An 18,011-nucleotide genomic window follows, 5' to 3' on the forward strand; every position below is an offset into this window, starting at 1 on the left:
AAAAGAAACATATCGAAAATACTGGTCCGGTTATGTTGTACTTTTCAGGGAAGATTTATATATATCTTAGGGTGGTTTGAGACTATTTTCCTGACCTCCTCCGCCCTCTCCTAAAGACTAGGAGCAAAGCAACTCTATATAGTAACAAAAATATATATTGTATAAAAGGATGAAATTATAAAATTTGAGAGACACATATATGTAATGTATAGACCAAATTCTAAATAATGTACGTACAAAACTTTTTAGGGCAAAAAACGATGGAAAATGGGCATGAAGTTTTACATGTAGTTTTAGGGATGAAGGGATAAGTATCAATAATAAAAGTTGAGTTTTGAGATTGAACATTTATAGCAATATTTTGACAGGTTTTCCAAATAATTAAATCTATGTAAATTTTATTTTACATTTTAATTATTTCAATAAATTTAATAATGGAATTGAGACATAACAAAACTGTATGCTAAGATTTGGTAATGATAAAAATGGAAAATATTGTAAATTCTCCTAACCATTGACCCCGTGGGGCTTAGTTGATGAAAATGGTGAGATCTATACAGCTGGTCTTGTCTTGAAAGTTAGATGGAAACATTGAGGCGGACATATTTACATTTAACGACGTTTTCACGAAACAACAAGTGAATATATCCAAAGGTTTATGCATACTTAAAACAAACCTATCCAGGACCTGTAAGAAGCTAAATCGATCAAGCTGATATTCATTTATTCACTTCTACAAGATATGTTTAATTTACGTAACTGAAATATATGGTAATGGGGAGTAGAAGTTTTTTTTAAAGTATAAATTGAACAAATTTCTGTAAAGGAGAGTCACGTCAGCAAGAAAATCTTTTGTCCAGACAGACAGACAGACACAAATACACCTAGACATTACGTTATTTTTTACTAGCGGCTTCGCCCCTAACCTCTAGGGGCTTTGCCCCAAGAGATGACAACAAAAAAATTCAAAAAAAAAAAAATAAGAAGAACTAAAGAATCGTCTACAAAAGAAATTTTCTACAAAAGAAATCTTCTACAAAAGAATTCTTCTACAAAAGAAAATTTCTACAAAAGAATTCTTCTACAAAAAAAAAAAAAAAAAAAAAAAAATGGGGGGGGATTTTTTTGTTTTATGGGGGGTTGGGGGTGTCCCACCCCCCAAGAAAATAGCTTAAAACCACCACAGGACCGATGGGTATATACCCTGAAGATTAGAATCCAATCGGTTCAGTGGTTACCGAGATCTTAAGCTTCAGACGGACGGACAGACGGACGGACAGACATCAAGCTACTTTGTATTATAGATATAGAAATCCATTGGTTCTTATTAAATCAACAATTATGGCTAGTTTTGCTTTAATTATATTTGGCTACAACGCTTGGTTGACTTGAATTTAATCATTCATAGATTTGAAAGTTTAATGAACTATCAATCTGCACAACTAATTACTTCCTTGTTTAGTTTAAACATGCTAATATTCAGGCGCGTACTCAGGGTTTTTATCAAGAATACAGAAATTCCCCCTTCCCCTCCCTACTTAAATAAAAATTTAGATCGGTTTGACCCGAGTGGGAGTGTAAAATGCCCAATAAAAAGTTAATAGACCAGTGAATTCATGCTGTTCACTCAGCCTTTTTGTTACATCTTTAATTTTAACTTCATATATTTTGCAGGGCTCGGCACTCAGGCAGCCAAAGCCACCATTAGACGCTTAGACACAAGCCTCATCCTTTGCGTTAACTACCATCTATAAAATCTAAATACAGCCACCCTCAGCCTCACATGCCTGAGGACTAGACTGCCGATCCATGGTATATCGTGTATTTATTTCAACAACAAAGATTCACTTAAGATAAAAGATTTTATTTCAACAAATATACAAGTATAAATTGAACGAAAAGTACAATTTGTATAATTATAAAAACTACATGTTAAGTTGTGCACTAGGACCTAATTTTACAGCTGATTTGGTCTGTTTGTCAGATTCCTAGTTAGTTTGCTTTATTGACCATGTAATTTCTAATGACCATCGATTAATTACTCTTTATTTATTTCTTCTGTTAAAATTAATACATATTTGGTCTGAAGCTTAAGATCTCATTAACTAGTTACTAGTCTTAATATAAAGAAAAAAGAAAATTTCCTTTTGATACTTATAGTTTATGCTATTTTCTGGAGGGAAGGCGCATGTTCCTTAAAATGTCTTTATAAAAGAATATTTTTGGTAGAGAATTTTTTTATGGTTGACATTTTGATTTTCTCATTATTATATTAAATCTCCAACAATCCTAAGGCGTATTTTCATTCACTGTTTTTTTCTTTTTAAATTTTGTTTTTTCAAAAGAGTATTTTCACTTGATATCAATAGTTTTTCAAATGGCTATAAAAAATAAATGTACTTAACAGGATACGATTGGTTTAGTCTTTTTGGGAAACTAAGAATGATTTTAAAAGTTTGTATGTTTTGCACATTTTAACACATATTAATAGCTTGAAATATGATATCATAAAAACATTTAATATTTGTAAAAAAAAAATATTTTGATAAGGTACATAAATGTTTTATTTGCCGTTTCCGCCTGCAACAGACCTAAGGTAGGGTAATATTATCTAATACCTAACAGACAACCAACCTTTTAATGGCACGACTAATGCCTAAAATTCCTTGTTGTTCATTGCAATGAGTGATGCCTGTTTAAGTGCAAAGGCATTGTCCTACTCTTACTATTGGATATTTCATCAGTAGTTACCATCGTCCCACGACATTGTCTCAACTTGAACATGATATTTCCCTTACAGCGACCATTATCGTTAATATTTATGCTTTTACCGTTATGAGGATTAAGTACAGCATACATTGTTCATGGTAGAAATGATCATATTAGTTTCAATGCTTTGAAGTTGATAGTACTTGTATGTATAGTATGCATATAAAAGTACATACTTGCAAGTATTCAAAGGAGAACAAACTTTTATCTTGTGGCTTTAGATAATACAAAATGTATGAAGCATAGGGATGGTACGGCTATCCACATTCATTGCCTGATAAACTACTTTTAAAATTCAGGAAATGACAGGATATGAAAATGGCATGCTTGAATCTATACCCCCCCGGCCCCCCCCCCCCACACACACACACTCTTATATGAAATACGAAGCGTTGTTTATCTAGTAAAATCTGGCTAACCACTAGACAAATTGAGTTCATCATTTAAGAGAAACTTCTAAAATTTTTGTCTTGATTTAGGCTATTTTTCCACCTACTCCTTCGAATACAAAGCTCCTATACATATATGCTAGAGGCGCAGAGTGGCTGTAGAACCCTAATGTAAAGGAGTAGTAAGAAACTTTGTTTTGGTTTGTTGCACTGATAGGTTAGAATTAGTGAAGCAGATTATTTCTTATTATTCTTTTTTACAAAGCAATTAAAATAAGCGACATAAGCAGCCCAGCAATAACAATATTTTTTTCAGAGAAAATTATAATGAAAAAAATTATGATAAATTGTAAAATAAAATCTCCTTTCATTGCTTATAATTTTTTCTGGGTAAATAATTCTTTATCAAAAAGACTAAAAGTACAAGATTAGATATTAGTACCTTCACACAAAGGGCCGATTTAGCAAAAATACAATATTTTTACTGTACCAACTATTTAAGTTAAGTCAGTTGATATGAGCATTTTAAGTAATTTTAATAGAAATGTAAATATTTTATTTGTAAAAAAGACTCTGGGTTGTGCAGTAATAGATGTAATCATGTAATCAATTGTTTATCTAATCTGTAAATCTATTGTATAACAAAACATAGAGGAGACACAGACTGCACTTTGTGTCTAGTTTTGGAAAAGTGACAATTATTATCAATAAATAAATTACATTAAATAAAAACTTACATATTAATTAAGGATGCGCATAAACTCACTCGTCAAGTGTTTTGTCCAGATAATTGTTACACTGTCCCTATATTTACTTATCACTTATATAAGACATTGAAAACTTTATATTATGCTTTTAGTTTCGATACTAGTCTCAGGGTCAATTACATATTCAAAATATACCCTCTTTTTTTTTGGGGGGGGGGGGCAGAGAAATTTATTAAGATAGAAATGTCTCACTACTTATTTAAACCAAAGTATGAACTTGAGGGATTCTTTATCAAAAAAATTACGCCTAGTGAGTCATATTCAATGATAGACGAGATTTTCATATCTTTTCTATGGAAGGGCAACACAGCTTTTTACTTTCTATCATAGATTTTTTAAAAGAACTTTCGGGAATAGTCCCTTTCGTAACATCGTATTTTTAAAATGGCTTTTTAAAGGTTATTTCAGGTTAGGTTAGGTTATATTGGGTTAGGTGATTGCCCCACAGGGTTAGGTAATTGGCCCCGCAGGGTTAGAGCCCCCCTCAGGGGCTAGAAATAGAAGAAAAGCTACTGTGAAAAATACGAAGAATCGCACCATAAGGTGCGATGTTACGAAAGGGACTATACCCGAACTTTCTTGTATACATTCGATGTTCAATAACTATCTTTTAAGGTATATCATGCAGTAACTTTGTGTTGTGAACCAAATTGTTCTTCCTTACTATAAATATTTGAGAATAGCATTCCCTTTCTGCTTGGCCACACAATAATATTGAGACACAATATTCCAGATTAGCTTCAGCTTTCAATTAAAAAAAGGAACAATGACAATTATGGATATGGAATAGCGCAGTATCCATAACATTATCCATGTTCATAAAAAGCAAAGAATCTATTTTGGTAGGAACAAGTATGACAACATCCATAAAAACAAAGCTCAACAAATCAGACAGAACGGTTATAGAAAGTGGTTAAATTGTTATAATTAAAGAAACATAATAATATTTTTCAAATCAAAGCAAACATTCTATTTTATTTTATTTGTATACATTATTATTATCATTCGTAAGTCAAGAGACTGATCTGAAAATAATTATTTGGGAATTATTGTCAGTTTGACTTCAATAAAGTGTTTGATACGTTTACTATTAAATATAAATTGTACAAAAATCAAATATTGTGCCAGAATCTTTTCAATATATTTTAAAATTAGTACGACTGTTCGATTTGTGAAGGTTCGCATTTATCGATGTTGTCATCCTTGTTTTTCAGTGTTAATATATATTACATTATTATCAGAAATATCCTTTACTATTTTAAGAAAAGAATTACCCTTATTGAGTAATAATAATAATAATAATGTTTATTTGGTGCTGCCAGGTACCCCCTAGCTTAGGAGTATGCCTTTATTCATATGAAGTGAAGAGAGTGAAAACTGTAATAATTTTTAAAAGGTTAAGTAAGAAGAAAACAGCGATGTTAAATTTTATTTACAAGTGAGGTTTTTTAATTCAATCGCCCAACTGCAAGAATATTGAAGAAATTGAGTACAAAAATAACATTTGTGTATATTATTACCTATTTTGTCGCGGGTATATACAATAAAGATATATTAAATTTATGGGATCATATACAAAAAAAATTTATAGACAAAAAAACAACTAACCGGATAGTCAATGGGCAAAATTTTATAAACTTTTCTAGGCTAGAATTGAAGTTTGGGTTTCCTAAGCCTTACATATATAATAAACAACTAAGCAATACTTGTAAACTCTAACTTCTAGGCTAACCTGAAATATCGTGTATGATTTGACTAATTGTTCAATAGTTATAAATAAATAAAGAAACTTAACAAGTAGTTGCAAATTGCAAGTCTCAATAAAAAACAGTAAGTACATAGCAACACAAAAATTTTGATTTTTGCGTAATAACATGAGCCGTGCATTCATTAGATATTTCAGATCTTTTTAAGTCAATGTAGAGCAGACAAAGACTGTGAAACCATTTGTTTTGCCACTCTCAGCCTTTAAAGTTATTGAAAATACGTGTGTTATCTGTTTGACATGATCCAATTTATGCATACTATTATATATATTTACTATTACATATTTTGTCGCGGCACATCTCTATTCTTCAAACATAGTAAATTTAATATTATCAAAGAGTTTTAAGACTAATAGCTAATCATTAACAGTCAGAGAAAGAAAGAAAGAAGGAGAGAAAAAAAAGTGAGAGAGAGAATTCTGACTTGCAAACAGAAAGACAGACACGGACATAAGTATCATTATATATTTTACTAATAATTCATTATAATCGCTGTAATACAAAAACACTTGGTGAGGCTATTATGAAATATGTGGGCAGGCAGAAAGCTATTTCCTATTCCACATATGTCCAATAAATATGGAATATTGAAATTGCACAGGACTAGAAGGATTCTTCTTCATGGAAAAGTCGGCCATATATTCACAGTTTCCCATTAATTACCCAAGAATTGTATTACCCCCTTGCAGCATTACGCAGCCGAAGCCTAGGCCGTAATACTGACTTACGTAAGCTAACAATCAGCCTTTATCAGTCGCAGTCACTGAATTTCAATTCAGTCTTCGTCAGTTCTAGCCACCCTAAGCTTCACTAAGCCTAAGCTATCTTAAACGTTACCGTTTTTTTGAAGCTGCAGCCTCAGATGTACACATTACTTTTATTAAGACACGGCTGCTGAGCTCTGCATTTGCACCTAATGTTACAGGTGCTAAGATTTTACCAAGGATTGAGCATGTTTAATTTTAAGGTTTTCTAAATACTCAATACTATTTTTGTAAGGAACTTGACAAAACAGCAGCTCAATGGCCAGTTGTTTTGCTGAAAGAAGCCTAAGAAAACTAAAAATATCTTTCTTCTTCATTCTTACTTGTTTTAATATATTTAACGGGTTTGATTATTTAATTGGAAACATAGTGAATGGCGATATTTTATTGATGATGGTATAATGTGATTTTAAAGGAAAATGATCGACCATATATTTCCCTAAGTGGGCCGTTTATGGTTTTACAAATAACTTATTGTACCGTCAACAAACACTTGTGACCAGAGAATAAGGGATACATGAATGCAAAATAAACAGATTCTTGACATATTCTTACCACTAAATATTTCACTTTTAGGAACTTGAAACTAACTTTATATTAGCATAAATGTAATCGTTTCCTTAACCCCCTCCCCCCCCCGTTTTTGTTTCGTTGGAACGATTTTGGTTGTCGTTATGAATAATGAATAGAAATATCCAATTACCTTTTTTTATCTTGTAAAGGGAATAAGTATTGAGAGATGTAGATTTAGAGATATATTCAACTATCAATTACCTCATACTGACGAGCTGCTGTCCATAACGTCATGTCCAACAGCCCATGATAACTAAGGGAAGCAAAATATCTCCTTTTCTGTCCAAACACCCATTAGAAATTCCATTCTTTGATTGCACGACTTTTGTCTAGAAGTCCTAACTGTGCATGATAACGCGTTGCGCCTATTTAGGGCCAAGACATTCCCCCTTTTCTAACTACTAATTTGAACCAGTTTTAACGTCTTTAGCTAGGGCGCGATGTTAAGCCGATATTGGCCCCTATCACCTCCCCCACGACGAGTGGATGCGGTAAGTGTTGAGCCACGTTCAAAATACCGTACTCCCTAATATAAAGCTTTGGTTTTGTCTAACTTAAAATGGACTTATTCAATTCAAACTACAAGAATAAAATTTGTAAACCTTTAAATGGTTTTTATCACATTATTTTTACTTTCCAATCCCTTCACTTCTTCCTGACACATATCAAAGACATAAATATTTCAAATGTTTTAAAGATTTTTTAAAGAAATTGCAAATTGAAATTTTGAATTAACCCAATTGAGTCATTCCAAAGAAGTAAATTACCCTAATTTCTTTACTTTGAGTTTGCAAATAATTAGATTTTTAACCAAACAAGAATATGAAATATCAATAGTAGAAATATTGGATCATGGAAAGAAAACGAAGTCATTCCTAATTAGGACAGAAGTCACTGGAAATTGGTCTAAGGAAGGCTACTTATGTCCTTCATCTAACAAAATCTAACTTAAGGGAGGTGACTTATGTCCTTTGTCTGACAAATTCTTACATTAGGAAGGCTGCTTATGTCCTTCATCTTGGAAAACTTAGCTTTTCTGTCCTTCACATAGCAAAACCTCACAAAACATAGCATTTCTGTCCTTTACATAGCAAATTCTTGCAAAACATAGCAAATTCTTGGAAAACATAGCTTTTCTGTCCTTCACATAGCAAAGTCTTGCAAAACATAGCAAATTCTTGCAAAACATAGCAAATTCTTGCAAAACATAGCAAATTCTTGCAAAACATAGCAAATTCTTGCAAAACATAGCAAATTCTTGCAAAACATAGCAAATTCTTGGAAAACTTAGCTTTTCTGTCCTTCACATAGCAAATTTTTGGAAAACTTAGCTTTTCTGTCCTTCACATAGGAAATTCTTGCAAAACATAGCAAATTCTTGCAAAACATAGCAAATTCTGGCAAAACATAGCAAATTCTTGCAAAACATAGCAAATTCTTGGAAAACTTAGGTTTTCTGTCCTTCACATAGCAAATTCTTGCAAAACATAGCAAATTCTTGCAAAACATAGCAAATTCTTGGAAAACTTAGCTTTTCTGTCCTTCACATAGCAAATTTTTGGAAAACTTAGCTTTTCTGTCCTTCACATAGCAAATTCTTGCAAAACATAGCAAATTCTTGCAAAACATAGCAAATTCTGGCAAAACATAGCAAATTCTTGCAAAACATAGCAAATTCTTGCAAAACATAGCAAATTCTTGGAAAACTTAGGTTTTCTGTCCTTCACATAGCAAATTCTTGCAAAACATAGCAAATTCTTGGAAAACTTAGCTTTTCTGTCCTTCACATAGCAAATTCTTGCAAAACATAGCAAATTCTTGCAAAACATAGCAAATTCTTGCAAAACATAGCTTTTCTGTCCTTCACAAAGCAAATTCTTGCAAAACATAGCAAATTCTTGCAAAACATAGCAAATTCTGGCAAAACATAGCAAATTCTTGCAAAACATAGCAAATTCTTGGAAAACTTAGGTTTTCTGTCCTTCACATAGCAAATTCTTGCAAAACATTGCAAATTCTTGGAAAACTTAGCTTTTCTGTCCTTCACATAGCAAATTCTTGCAAAACATTGCAAATTCTTGGAAAACTTAGCTTTTCTGTCCTTCACATAGCAAATTCTTGCAAAACATAGCAAATTCTTGCAAAACTTAGCTTTTCTGTCCTTCACATAGCAAATTCTTGGAAAACTTAGCTTTTCTGTCCTTCACATAGTAAAACATTGCAAAAGATAGCTTTTTGGTCCTTCACATAGCAAAATCTTGCAAAATAAAGCATTTTGTTTTTTTTAATTTATGAGATCTTAAGCTACAGACAGAAAAACTTTACTTTTTTGTTTTAAACATAACAGGATATGAGAACACAGAAATGGAGTAACAATGTTGTTTGCAAAGTACAGTTGAATCTTTCATTCTGCCCTTGTACTATTGTGTTGTGTGTATTATGTAATGACAGCTTGGATTGGCCAGGTGGAAATAATGAGAGCCAAAATTATCAACAAAAAAATATGTAATAAGTCTCAAAAATCTTCAAGAGTATCTACATTTCAAAATTTTCAGTTGATAATTTTGGCTCTCATTATTTCCACCTGGCCACTCCAAGCTGTCATTACCTAATACACACAAAACTCATAGTACAAGGGCAGAATGAAAGATTCAACTGTACTTTAGAAGGGCAGAAAGAGAGAGAAAGATTCAACTGTACTAGGGCAGAAGGATAAAAATTAATAAATGTGGATTCTCTACAAATATGTCTTTTGAAGTTTTTTTTAGGCTTATTAATTATTTTTGAATCTAACTTTTCTGTCTTTTAATTTTAATTAATGTGTGTAAAGTACATTCAAATCATTCTGCCCTATTACAGTTGAATCTTTCTATCTTTCTGCCCTTCTATACTGTCATACAATACATAGGTGGACAAAAAAAATAATGTAAGAAAAAAAATACAAATAAATATTTAATAGGTCTAAAAAAACTTCAAGTGACTATATTTTTGGAGAGTATCTATACATTTAAAAATTTTCAGTTGATAATTTTGGCTCTCATTATTTCCACCTGGCCACTCCAAGCTGTCATTACATAATACACACAACACAATAGTACAAGGGCAGAATGAAAGATTCAACTGTACTTTGCAAACAACATTGTTACTCCATTTCTGTGTTCTCATATCCTGGTATGTTTAAAACAAAAAAAGTAAAGTTTTTCTGTCTGTAGCTTAAGATCTCATAAATTAAAAAAACAAAATGCTTTATTTTGCAAGATTTTGCTATGGGAAGGACCAAAAAGCTATGTTTTGCAATGTTTTGCTATGTGAAGGACAGAAAAGCTAAGTTTTCCAAGAATTTGCTATGTGAAGGACAGTAAAGCTAAGTTTTCCAAGAATTTGCTATGTTTTGCAAGAATTTGCTATGTGAAGGACAGAAAAGCTAAGTTTTGCAAGAATTTGCAATGTTTTGCAAGAATTTGCTATGTGAAGGACAGAAAAGCTAAGTTTTCCAAGAATTTGCTATGTTTTGCAAGAATTTGCTATGTTTTGCAAGAATTTGCTATGTGAAGGACAGAAAACCTAAGTTTTCCAAGAATTTGCTATTTTTTGCAAGAAATTGCTATGTTTTGCCAGAATTTGCTATGTTTTGTCAGAATTTGCTATGTTTTGCAAGAACTTCCTATGTTTTGCAAGAATTTGCTATGTGAAGGACAGAAAAGCTAAGTTTTGCAAGAATTTGCTATGTTTTGCAAGAATTTGCTATGTTTTGCAAGAATTTGCTATGTGAAGGACAGAAAAGCTAAGTTTTCCAAGAATTTGCTATGTTGTGCAAGAATTTGCTATGTTTTGCAAGAATTTGCAATGTTTTGCAAGAATTTGCTATGTGAAGGACAGAAAAGCTAAGTTTTCCAAGAATTTGCTATGTTTTGCAAGAATTTGCTATGTTTTGCAAGAATTTGCTATGTTTTGCAAGAATTTGCTATGTGAAGGACAGAAAACCTAAGTTTTCCAAGAATTTGCTATTTTTTGCAAGAAATTGCTATGTTTTGCCAGAATTTGCTATGTTTTGTCAGAATTTGCTATGTTTTGCAAGAACTTCCTATGTTTTGCAAGAATTTGCTATGTGAAGGACAGAAAAGCTAAGTTTTGCAAGAATTTGCTATGTTTTGCAAGAATTTGCTATGTTTTGCAAGAATTTGCTATGTGAAGGACAGAAAAGCTAAGTTTTCCAAGAATTTGCTATGTTGTGCAAGAATTTGCTATGTTTTGCAAGAATTTGCAATGTTTTGCAAGAATTTGCTATGTGAAGGACAGAAAAGCTAAGTTTTCCAAGAATTTGCTATGTTTTGCAAGAATTTGCTATGTGAAGGACAGAAATGCTAAGTTTTGCAAGAATTTGCTATGTGAAGGACAGAAATGCTAAGTTTTGCAAGAATTTGCTATGTGAAGGACAGAAAAGCTAAGTTTTGCAAGAATTTGCTATGTTTTGCAAGAATTTGCTGTGTGAAGAACAGATAAACTATTTTATGCAAGATTTTGCTATGTGAAGGACCAAAAAGCTAGGTTTTATGTGGTGAAGGGAGGCTACTTATGTCCTTCATCTTGCAAAATCTTTGTTAAGGGAGACAAGTTATGCCCTTCATCTAACAAATTCTCACATAAGGGAAGCTACTTATGTCCTTCCTAGGAAGGTGACTTCTGTCCTAATTAAGGAATGACTTTGTTTTCTTTCCATGATCCGAAATATTTTATATTTTTTTTGATAATCTAATTTAAAAGAAAAGAAAAAGAATGAATAAGCAAAAGATAAGATCAATGCAATTTAAACTAATTGTATTGATACATATTTTTTAGAATAGCGGCTACGCCCCTAGAGGTCTATATGTGCATTTGTAAGGAAAAAAAAGGGGGGGGGTAAGTAGACCTTCACTTTTCTTAATTTAGTATTAAGGGAGATATTTATTCTAGATATGATTTCCCCGAAAATAGTTTCAAAGAAGTTTCACTGTAAATGAGAACCATATCATCTAAGTAAAATCTCAAGCTACAGACAAACAGAGACGCATAATATTACTTTACATAATAATACTAATAAATAATCCTTTTAATTTTAAGATTAAGCTTTTTACGGTGTTTATTTGTAAAATTTAAGAGTTAAAACATTTAAATTTATAAAAGGAAAAAGTAAATGTATTCTAAATAAAAATTTTATAGACTTTGAGAATCCTTGTTTTAGCTTTTAAAAAGAAAGTTTTTCATGTGATGTTTGAAAAAAATCTAAGTTTGTTGAAAGTTTAATGACTAGGTCTGAAGTGGGTGCAATACTGAATTCCAAGAGAAGGAGGATTGGAAAATTGGTTATATGTAACATGGGTTTTCACATATTTATAATCATTAACAAATCTATTTTCACTAAGTTGCTTCAAATCATATTTATTTCCATTGGAACAAGACCAGTTCTGAGCCATACTGAAAATACATGAATTAAATAATTTTATTAACAATTATCTACAAATTATAAAAATAATTAGTTCCTATCTTATTGGCCATGTGCTACGGTCCCTAAGCGCCAACAAAATAAAAACTTATCATATAATTCTTAATTTTCAAACTTCATGGTTTTTCTTCTCATATTTCATTTTAGAGTTTTTAATAAACTTTGAAATATAACATGCAGGATTTTATGGATTGCTGTAAATTGAACAAAAAACACCGGTTTGGAAAGAAAGATATTCGATCTTAAACACAAGCCTTATAAATATTAATACTTAATAAATTAAAGTAAAATAAATATTTTGATACATTCTTTCAGAGAAAAAGCTCATCAATCGAAATTAATGAAAAATATATTTATGTAAATGTTTATTAAAAATCTTTTTCTATACCAATAAAAGACCAAGTTAACATATTGCATACATCGCTAATGTTAAATTGTCGTGTTAAACCCAAGCCAGTGTAGAATAATAAATAACTAGAAGTCAAATTCAACACAGGTTCAACTAAATGTTAATTTATAGTTCCCCAAGCATACATCTATTCAACTAAATGGTTCCACTGTGAACTTTTTTTCCTTGAATACAGTTTACAGGGGTTTCAGGTTTTACAATAAAATAATAAAAAGATCAATTATGAATTTGGATATATAGAACCTAGTAATAGTGTCGGACTGATTATGACGTAAAAATTGACCAATGGTAAAATTTATAGTGGCCTCTCATTGGCAAATTTTTTTAATACCTCATAATCAGTCCGACACTTTTACTAGGTTCGTATATCTATTATAAATTTGTAAAATATAAAAAAAATACTTTTTAATAGTATAGTTACTCTATTATTCTTAATATCCGTTGTCCACCAGTCAGCTAAATTTAGGGGTAAACGTAATTTTCACGACTGTTATTCAAATAAGCCGGCTAATTTTATTCGTAAAGTCTTACTTTTCAACTTGAATTATTTGATATTATGAAATTGTAACTTTATATCCCTGATATTTTAATAATAATAGACTATGTGATACTGTAATTCCAGACTTTTATTTTAAACTTAATAGATTATTCTTGATCCCTGATTCTTTGATTCTTTGTGGCTACCAGACTATCAAGTGAAAGCTTTTCATAGTGTCTTTAAAAAAAGAGGATAAATCTAAATATATAATGACGTCATATAAGAATAATCCATTATTCTAATATGACATTATTCGGGATAGTTCGGCCAAATTTTTTAAATTATATATCTTTTTCTTTTTTGGGGGGGGGGGGGTTATTTTTTTTGCGGACGATTATCTTGGGAGGGTGGTGGTAATAATTATAAACCTTCCTGGGACCTATGAGAAGCTACCCTGTTAAGGATAACCTAATCAGTTCAGCGGTTCGCGAGATCCTTCGGTACAGACAAACAAACAAACAGACTCCTGTTACTTTATTATACCATCCCTCATACATGATATTGTGTGACTATCAGACTATGAAGTGTGCTACTGCACCCCACATAAATGTATTTCAACACATAATGGGAAAAACTAGACAGATTTAAATCGCCGGAAACTTTATCTCAAGAAATGATAAGGCAACAAAATGTTTTATGCTTTTATCTGAGTCTATTTATTTGTCTGTTAGGATAAAAAACTGAAAATGTAAATACTTGCATCTTAATAAATTATTCTTGGTTAGTTTCTCTATTTGCATAAATATAAAGGCGTGCCTAAGGAGCATATATGCCCCTAAAAATGTATAACAACCTCCACCTTAGCATCTCTATAATCAAATCTAAATATGGCAATTCGTCGATGTCAAAATTTTTGTATTTTACCTATTTGATGACATTCCACGTCAAAATTTTGCTTAGTGTTCGGTGAAGCTCTTCCCCCCTCCTCATCCCCCCTTTTAATCAGTAAAATTTCTGAGCACGCCTCTGCATACATATACTATAAACATTACATGACTAGACAAATTTTCAAATTTTTCACATAGTACTAGATAAAATCACTCTTAAATGTGCTTGTAGCGATGATATTCTGATGACAAGTTGAATTTCTATTGATGAGAAATCGCCATAATAAAAAAATAAAAACTTCATGCCCCAATTCTCAAGCGTCACTTGCAAAATAAATTATGGAAATCAAATACGTTTATATAAAAATTGCCATACAAGTTATGTATTTTAACTAAACTAAAACATAAAATGAATAAACCATCATTTCTCATATGTGCGTGAAGGGTGAAGTATAATTTAATTATCGTATTTTATGTGAATTATATATAACTAGCGGCTACGCCCCCCTCCCCCCCCCCCTTGATGCCTCTAGGGGCACTTGAGGGGAGGGGATTGACTTTGACAACCCAATTTTTTGTGTATTTTAGATTTGAAAAAAAATTGTAACAAAAATTGGGGGGGGGGTGGAAAAGTCAGCTTTTTTATTATAGTTTTTATTTTTTTAAATTTGAGGAGGGGTATATTTCTTTTTGGGAGGGTTAGGAGTGTCCTACCCACCAAGAATATAGCTTAAAACAATCACAGGACCAGTAGGTATATTCCCTCGGTTCAGTGGTTACTTAAGCTTCAGACAGACAGACAGACATAGTTCTACTTTGTATTGTAGATGGAAAATTGATTTTTAGAGTGTATCTCATAGTCTATATAGAATTTGATTAATCATTCCTAGGCCAAAGATATTTTCATATCAATGATTTTTCCAAACTATTCTCCATTAGACTTATTCTAAAATACTGTCAGCTAAAAAATATATTCTGTATATGAGAAATCTACATGACCTTTTATTAAATCAAAGTAAAATTTATTATCATTAAAACCCGAGAAAAAAAATGATTTTTTAGATTCTTGACCATCAGGAAAAATTTACAATGTGCAGTTGGGGAGTTGGATCCATTTTTATGGAAGCAGAAATATAATCTATGATTACGGTTTTGACCCTCTAAAAAACTTAATCTACCATTCCACTTTCCCCTCTCTTGGTGATGATATCATCAACGCCGATATGATTTTTGTAATCTACCAGAGGCAAAACTGGAATGGTGGTTTACATTTTGAACATCGACATAATTGAAATCATACATACTATTTTTAAATTTTGTTAATCGTAGGAATGTATAAAATACTATTTATAATTAAAAAAAAATTTATGTAAAATAAAAATAATAACCAGAATATATCATTACTACTATGTCCAATTAAATAAGGAAATCAATGTTTATGAATTCGCTGATATGTAAACATAAATGTACCATTCCAGTTTCGCCTCTATTGAAAGTGCAATGGTACATTTCAAAAATCGTCAAATATCATCACCAAGAGAGGGGAAAGTGGAAATGTAGATTCCGTTTTTTAGAGGGTCAAAATTGTAATCATAGATTATATTTCTGCTTCTATAAAAATGGATTCAACTCCCCAACTGGTGTAAACTAATTTCTTCTTTAAGTCAGATTTTCTGATCATTTATTTTGAATTTTAGAGAAAGAGAAGCTAATAGGAGTACGCCATGACAAATGATAGATTACATTTATTAATGTGTTTGTAGTTTTTTTACTTTTTTGCCAGGTAAATTTAATCTTAGGTAGCTTGTATAGTTTTCTATATACTTTTCTTGTCTAAATGGAGTTTAAAAGAAGTTGTCCTAAAGTGAATAAAATCTTTTTTTTATTTATTGTACTTAAAATACTGTACAGAAAAACCTCTAGTGTTAGAAACAACAAATGAGTGCAATCTTAAAATGGAATCAGGACAAGGATGACAATAGCCATAAGTACCGAGGCTCATAGAATTTAAACAATTTGCTAATATCTCAACACAATTGATAGTTAGATCGTTAAACGGGCAAAGAAAGTTATTGGTGGTAATTTTTTTTAATAGGAACAGGAATTCTTCACAAAAAAACGTCTAACTTTAATACCATCATTATAGATCATATTTCTTTTATACCATTATGGACTGAAAAACTGATGGATGGACGGACTGACAGACAAAGTGAATTATAGAGTGATTTCCAAAAAAAGAAAGACTGTAAAAGTAAAATTTAAGGTGGGGGTTATATGTGTCTTTGACAGAGATTATTTTTAGTAAAAAGTGTTTTCTACATAAAATTTAATTGATTTATAAATTCCAAAATCTAAAATCTTTTCTTCAGTTTAGAGAGTTGTTTACGTCTTTTTTTAGATTTGTCAACGGGAAAATACTACCAGCGAACAAAGGAGAAATTGATGATACATCATATTTTTTTTAAAAAAATTTAAAGAAGTGTATACTTAAAATTTAAACACGGTAACTATTCATTTTACCTCACATAAATATTATCGAAGATATAATCATCCTTAAGATCTCTTGAAAAACTAGGTAATTTTAAACATGGGATTGTTTTTAGGCTCCAATAACTCTCCATACCACCCGGGAAGAATGGTATGTACATGAAAGATGTAGTTATTTTGGCAGATAAAATTATCCTTCAGATTCCTGGAAAAAATAGGCAGTTTTAGTATAGTTTTTAGGCACATATAACTATCCACTACACCCATGGAAGTTGCAGGGAAGTAAATGATGGCATGTAGATGAAAAATGTTGATATTTTGGCAGAGCCAGGCCAGGTTTAATCTTCCAACAAATCAGACACTGGAGGAAATGCCACAAAATAATCAGGTTTATACAAACTAACAGATAAAATAAGTAAAGTATTTTTATGTTTATGAATTTGTTATGAAAAATCAAAATTTTAATTGTTTTCGGGGAAAGAATATTTTAAATGCAAGCAATGAGTTTTACTATTTTCTTGAATCAAGATTGGGCTTCAAATGCATAAGAAAAACATTTTAATGTGATATCAAAGGGTAGTTTTGGTGATATTAAAATACGTCATAGAAATTGAAAAGTGTAATATTACAACAAACAAAATATAATTCATAATTGATTATAATTAGCAACCTGAATATCTTTTTTATAAGATTAGCATGTAATTGTAAAAAAATATTAAAAACTAATTACAAACACAGCCCCTAGGCGTATTTCATTCCTCAGATGCTTCATTTATATAGTATACATTTGTTAGAAATTAGTTGATTATTATTATTTTTTATGCAAATTAATTATCCTTATTTGATGTTTGATATTTAATGTATATGTTGTTTTGTTCAAATAAATATTTGAATTTGAAATATGGCCACTATAGAGTAACTTCTCTAAAAAAAACAGATTTTTATTGAATTAATATCAAGTAGCCTTTCCTAAATAAGTACTAGCTGTTAAGTATGAATATTCTAGCAAAAATGTTTAATGGTTGATGTTAAGGACAATTATTAATATTTTTTGTACTACAAGTACTTCGTTTTATTTTATACTGTTGGCTTAGCCCTAAGAATTAATGGTTCCCCCACCACATCTATTTGTTTTTGTTAACAAAAACTATTTTTTTAATGGGGTTATTTTTTTAGAGCTGAGGATGTCCAACATCATTAAGAATAGCTTAAAACTACCTCAAGACCAGTAGCTATATTC

At 31.0% G+C, this 18,011-nt stretch overlaps 1 protein-coding gene across 2 annotated transcripts in view; it reads left to right on the forward strand.

Annotated features, from left to right (window-relative positions):
• Window positions 1-724: 724 nt before the first annotated feature.
• The window catches only part of EloB (transcription elongation factor elongin B), a 178,932-nt gene continuing 161,645 nt past the window's right edge, over window positions 725-18,011 (forward strand). The window contains exon 1 of one of the 2 annotated variants that reach the window (XM_080173866.1): window positions 725-740. The gene's annotated coding sequence lies outside the window, so the exon portion shown is untranslated. Of the gene's footprint in view, window positions 741-6,502; window positions 6,507-18,011 lie in introns of those variants that run through there. The other variant, XM_080173875.1, reaches the window with a different exon arrangement.

Source organism: Acartia tonsa, chromosome 1 (genome assembly GCF_053477335.1).
Source record: "Acartia tonsa isolate MP-2025a chromosome 1, ASM5347733v1, whole genome shotgun sequence".
NCBI lineage: Eukaryota > Metazoa > Arthropoda > Copepoda > Calanoida > Acartiidae > Acartia > Acartia tonsa.